Raw genomic sequence first — 6631 nt, forward strand, 5'->3', positions numbered from 1 at the left:
ACTGCTTTTTTGTACTTCGGCAAGGCTGAGTTGATCATCAAAGTTAGAAGTTCTACTGAGTTATCACTATCCACCCATGCTCCCGGGTGCAGCGATGCACATCCATTATGCGACGTTGCGTGTGTCCAAATTTGTATGGACAGCGGGCATTGCCAGAACATGTGCTTTGCTGATTCGAGATTTCGGTGGCACAATTGGCAGAAATAGCCATTGGGCCAGCCTCTGCGTTGAAGACGATCGTTACACCAGAGTCTGTTCTTCAGCAGCAACCAGATGAAGATCTTGTGCCGTGCAGGCGCCCAAGTTGTCCATATTATCTTCTTGTAGTCACATCTCAGGTGACCTTGGAACTGGGCCTTGTATGCCGATCTGGCTGAGTATACTCCTGAAGGTTCCAGATTCCACGAGATTGTGTCCTGAATTCCTTCTTGTAATTGGATGTCCCTGTCTTGGACCCATCTGTGCAGTCTGATTGCCTCCTCCCAGAGTTGCTCCATGTTCCCATGGGCGAGGTCCGATAGCCAAGTGTTGTTTGCAAGTGCATCTCGGACCGATCTGTTTTTCCGTCTCGAGTGTCTAAAAAAATTTGGGAAGGACGTCTTTAGGCTTCCCGATCCCGTCTAGGAGCAGTGCCAGAATGTTGCCGTTCCTCCATTTCCTAGGGTTACCGTTGTGGACGCATGAAAAAGGGCCCTGTCGGCCTCGTCGCATGGCAGAGCCATGCCATGCCACGGCCTCTCATTGCTTGTCCATGATAGCCATAGCCATCGCAATCTAAGCGCTCTACTGAAGTGATTCAGTTCCAAGATTCCTAAGCCTCCGTTTTCCACAGGGGGGCATACTGTCGGCCAGTTAACTTTGCATTTTCCACCGGTAGGTTCATCATCCTGTGCCCAAAGGAAGCGACGCCTAACCTTGTCTACCTCGGCAAGGAATTTCTTGGGCGTCCTAAGAACCGCCAATGCGAAGGTTGGTAGGGCGGTCAGAACGCTGCGAACTAGGACTCTCCTTCCCGCGATGTTTAGAAGTCTACCCTTCCATCCTGCTAGTCTAGCCCTAATCCTATCCAGGATGAATTGTATGTGGACTAACCGTAGTCGTGCCAGGGTGACCGGCAACCCTAAATATTTCAGCGGGAAGCCCTTTATTTCGCCCCCAAAACTAGCCAGGATCTCATGGACGTTGATCCCCTCGCAACGGATGGCCGAGGCGGAAGACTTTGCCGGATTAATGCGGAGACCCGATGCGTGCCCGAAGTTACGGAGAATCACCATCAGTGTGTCTATCTCAGTTTTGGTTGGGTTGGCAAAAATGACCGCATCGTCGGCGTATAGGCTGACCCGGAGAGAGAAGACCCTCCCCGGCAATGGGTCTAGCAGGTGCAGCTCCGTTGCTTTTTCCAACAGGCGATGAAGTGAATCTATTGCTATGATGAAAAGAAGCGGCGATAAGGAGTCTCCTTGTCTAAGTCCCCTTTGGTGGCAGAAAGAGCGGCCGGCCGAGCCGTTTAACATGACTGACGACGATGCAGTGCTAAAAAGAAGCGCCATCCAGTCACGCCAACGAGGTGGGAATCCCAGTTGCTGCAGTACCTCTAGCAGATACTCCCATGAGACGTTGTCGAAGGCCTTTGCTATATCTAGTTTAAGTAGCAGGGCCGGAACTTTCCTCTTTTGTAGTGATCTCACTACGTTTTGCACATAGAGGAAACTGTCCTGAGTAGACTTGGAGCGCAAGAAAGCTGATTGCGCCGGGGAGATGATGGTGTTAATCTGTGCCGCTAACCTTCGGGATAGAACTTTGGTGATTAGTTTCTCCATCGAGTGGATTAGGCTAATTGGTCGAAAGTCCTCCACCCTTTCGGCTCCCTCTTTCTTAGGTATCAGAATTACAGTAGCTGTGTTTAGCCTGCCAAAATCTCCCCTTGCTAAATTGTAGAAGTTGCTAAACACACTCATTACGTCGTCCTTAATAATGGACCAGCACGACCTGAGGAATGTCCGTGTGAAGCCATCAGGGCCTGGTGCCTTTTCTGCCGGTGACGCTTTTAACGCCTCCCAAACCTCTTCCTGAGAGAAAGGGTTATCTAACCCCCTGTTTTGCACTGACGGAAGTTCTAGAATCGACCAGTCGATCGATAAAGGTCTATCAGCCCTAGTACCCCAATTTTGCTGGAAATGACTGAAGATGGCCTCTTCTTATGCTCGTGCGAGGATGCTATGGTGGAGCCTATTTGTAAGCAGTGGACACCACGGCCACCCCTAGGCAGGCACAATTCAGATTTGATTTTGGCCTAGCTTCCCACGCTTCCACGCCACGGTCGAAAAAGCATGGAATAGACCAGTGCAATCTTCTTGTCCTTTCACAAGACTTAGCATTAAGTTGACTAGGACGGTGCGTGATTTGAAGACTTGGAGCAAGGGTTTCTTCAGCCAGGCAAAGCTCCAATTTCATCTTGCAGCGGAAGTAGTGCTTCGATTGGACGTAGTGCAGGAGAGGCGTCAACTCTCAGACGCAGAATTCCATCTCCGTAAACTGCTAAAGCTGCGGCTACTAGGGCTAGCGGCACTAGAACGAGTTCGACGACGGCAAGCATCATGCCTCACCTGGATGAGACTAGGTGATGCGGGAACAAAATTCTTTCATGCCAAGGCCACGGCACGTAAGCGAAAAACTATGGTTTTTGATCAATATGAAAAACATGGCTTCAGCCCTGAAAAATCTTGAAGGTGTCCTAGGATTGTTCCAGCCAAGAACCGAAACAACGATTTCATCCCAAAATGCAACACACCGTCACCGGATCTATCTAACCCGCAGAACTGCTTGTTTCTTTGGTTGGTGACACAATGATATGTTAATCCGGAGCAAGCTTAGAGGTAGGATACGAGACTGGAGGGACATCATCATGCGACAGCATAATAGTGCAGTAAAAATTCATGCTAGTGCCCTTGTTCAAGAGAAACTTGCAACATAGGAAGAGTTGCCTATTTCGAAGAAAGGAGTTTTGGTGACTTAATCAAACGAGAATACAATAAAAGTAGTGACCAATACCTAGTGATTGGGTGCGTGATGGATGCAAAACTGGGTGGATGGATCTTGTGGCACGCAGGTGGATGGATTGGGCGGTGATGGTAGCTATCGGCTCGATGCAGCGGCACATGGTGTGACAGATTGCCCAAGCTCGACGCTAGACGCTATCAGCTCGTGCGGCCTGGGCTACGACGTGTACCTGGCGAAGGGCACTGGGAAACGGCGCCGCCGCCACGACGCACGTGGAAAGGAAGGTGGGGCCGATGTATACCTGGCGAGGGCGCTGGGAAACAGCGTCGCCGCCACGACGCGCGAGGAAAGGAAGGCGGGGGCCGCTCCGGTTGGGGCTCGAGGGGATTCGGCGCAGGGAGAAGGAACATGGGAATAAAACAACTTCCAGAAGGACGTTGCGGCGGTCTCCGGTGGGATGCGCGGGCGGTGCCCCCGGTGAGATCGGGTCTAGATGGGGAGGCGAGGGAAGGAGACGCGGCAGGAGGTGGATCGGGAGTTGGGAGCGAGGGGAGAAGGCGTGTGTTCGTGCGATGCGGTTGGTTTCCCTTTTGCTAATGTTTTTTTGTCCGTTTTCTTCGGTGATGATGGGAGGCGGGGTTAGCGCACTGGATTTTCCTTGACGAAGCGGACGTGGTTTTTTATTGAACTAATCGGCTGGTAAATCGCCTGGTTTATGGAGGGATTGAAAAAATTCGGTGGAACGGTGGAAAGGCTAGCGGTAGGAGGGGGATCGCTGGAGGTTGAACCATCACGACAGACGGCAGATCCCCCTTTAGTAGTAGAGATTCTGGAATGTGAACAACATGCATGGGAACGACCACGACAATAATGAAGGAGACATCAAGATCGACGCACCTGTGATAACATGTTCCTGAAGTCTGGGTTGTTGGCCTTCCACACATATGGATCTTCCTGGCCACACCCACACAAGCCCTGGCCACAGGCACCGTCGCCTGCAAGGGAGGTAACCTTGCTCCAGATAGTTCACGTCCATCACAGATCCGGCAGAAGCTGGCATGGTTGCATGGCCAACGATGGTGACGGCGGGATGAGGTAGTGGAGATGGAGCTGGTCACCATGCCTATGGTCGTCTCATTCCTGCATATGTTAAGCTAGTAGTATTGAATCCAAACAAATTCAGAAATATACCTAGCCTTGGCCCCCACTATGGGTCTGACAAGTGTGACCGAGACATGAACCTCAGGTTTCCGACTTCCACGTCCCGGCGAAACCCATCTCAGAGCAAGGTGATTACGTGTTTATGTTAATATGTTGCCTGCAACTTCCTTCTATTAAATTGCAGTGGATCTTGAACCGGTGTTCATGGGAGTAAAGGAGAAAATGAAAAGAAATGTTTTTAAGAGGTTAATAACTGGATGAATATAAGTTAAAAAAAATCAAACTTCAATAGCAGGACTCTATGCGTGGACTACAACTCCAATGTTAGTGAACCTCTTTGAAAAATGAAAAGTGCTCTTTCTAAGACAACATGAAAACTCACACGCACACGCACATATTTTTTACACACAAGCACATAAAATAGAGTATGAATATGAAAAATAATAATATAAAAGTATAACCAACCCAACCCAACCCAACCCAACCCAACCCGATGCGGACGCGGTGTCCTTGACTCGTTCAGAAAGCCAAGCCACCAAGCGAGAAATCAAACCCAAGCGGACCAAACTACCAAAGCCAAGCTCCCTCCACCCATACATCCATGTTGCCTCCTCCCTCTCCCTCTCAATGCTAATGTCGCCGCGCTGCCTTGGCCTCGCGATCAACACAACGGCACTTCTCCTCCTCTTCGTCACCGTCCTCCTCGCCGTCTCCGCGGGCGCCGCCGCGCCGTCGTCTCCGCGCCAGTTCTCCACCGTCGCCATCTCGAACACCGCCAACAGCACGCTCGTCTGCGCGCTCATCATCGACATGGTTAACGAGGATGGCGGCGGCAACTCCAAGCTCCAGTGCAAGTCGATGCCCGACGGCCGCCTCACCTCCTACCCCTCCGCCGACATCCCCTTGAACGCCAGCGTCGCCGGCAGGGACTTCCTCTGCGGGCTCATGGCGCCCGTCGGCGGCCACACCATCATGCGCTGGTGGTCCTTCTACTGGGGCACGTCGCTCCGCGCCATGTCCGCCGGCGGCCCGCACGTCTGACGACCACGACCCCACTTGCTGGGAGTAGCCCGACCTCTCCCTCCCCAAGGGCCTCGACTTCTCCCTCATCGCCCTCGGCCAGGACTTCCTCTGCGGCATCGTCAAGGGCAACGACACCGCCATGAGCTGCTACGGCGGTGGCATGCTGCAGCCGTCGGGCGACGGGGTTGCCGTCCCGTTCCAGAGGGTCGCCGCCGGGCACCGCCACGCGTGCGCCGTCGACAAGTTGGGTGGCCTTGTGTGCTGGGGGCGACGGGAACCCGACAGTCTGTGCCGACCAGCTGCCCGCTGACATGATGGCTATGGCGCTCGGCCGCAACACCACGTGCATACTCGCCGGGAACGGTACGGTGAGGTGCTGGGGCGTGAAGGTGCCGGAGGAGTACAAGCGCACCACCTTCGTCTCCATCAAGGCCGACGGCGACACGGTGTGCGCCGTCATGACCATCAACTACTCTATCGTCTGGTGGTGGAACGACGGTCGCTTCGACGGGAGGCACCTCGTCTACAACGACACCATGCCGGGAGCCTGCACCCCTAAGAGTAACTGCTCCTGCAACATCCTATTCCTACCCGACTCGGGGAGGCTCTTCGGCACCGGCGGCGGATTGGCCGGCGAAGAACTCGCCGTGTGCACCCCGTGAAGTCAGGCACTGAACGCGTCCAGGATCGTCGTCAGCAATGGGAATACGGCCCAGCTCGGTGACGACGGTGGTGATGGGAAGAAGAAGAAGGCGCTGGCGATGGCGCTCGGCGTGGCTAGCGCCGGCGTCGTGGTGATCATCGTGGCAGGGTTGACGTTCTACCGCACAAGAAGGCGCATGACACCGTCCGACTCGGGGGGTCGTCGTCCAGGCGGCTCTGCCGCGACGGCCGAGATCATGGTCATGGCGCCGCCGGAGCGCTCGGGGTTGCAGCCTGTGCGACCGCTCGGGTGCGAGGAGTTCACGCTCAAGGATCTCTCGCGGCTGACCAACGGGTTCGCGGAGGAGGCCAAGATCAGGAGCGGCAGCTTCGGGTCCGTGTACCTTGCGAAGCTCCCTGACGGGCGGGAGGTCGCCATCAAGCGCGCCGAGTGCGCGTCCACGGGCGCGCGGCGGCTGCGACGGTTTGACGCGGAGCGGGCGTTCCGGTCGGAGCTGAGGCTGCTGTCGCGAGTCGGCGGCGAAGGAAGAGGTCGGCGACGGCGATTCCTTTGGGGGAGATGCGGGATCGGGAGCGATGGATTCGGGGATGGGGTGGGACGTGGGTACGTGGGTATTCTTCTGGTTCTTTTTCCCTGTCGTCCGTGGAGGTGTGGATAGGAGTTCTTTTTTCTGCCGCGTGAAACTCGCATGTACGAACGGGGAGGGGAAGTGTTAGGGGTACTCAGGTTTTTTTATTAAACTAATCGGCTGGTTTATCGCCTCGTTTATGGAAGGATTCAAAA

General features: G+C 54.4%; 1 pseudogene; it reads left to right on the top strand.

Annotated features, from left to right (window-relative positions):
* The first annotated feature begins 4788 nt into the window (after positions 1-4788).
* On the top strand, positions 4789-6506 carry LOC123426324 (annotated as a pseudogene).
* Positions 6507-6631: the final 125 nt, after the last annotated feature.

Source organism: Hordeum vulgare, chromosome 2H, assembly GCF_904849725.1.
Source record: "Hordeum vulgare subsp. vulgare chromosome 2H, MorexV3_pseudomolecules_assembly, whole genome shotgun sequence".
NCBI lineage: Eukaryota > Viridiplantae > Streptophyta > Magnoliopsida > Poales > Poaceae > Hordeum > Hordeum vulgare.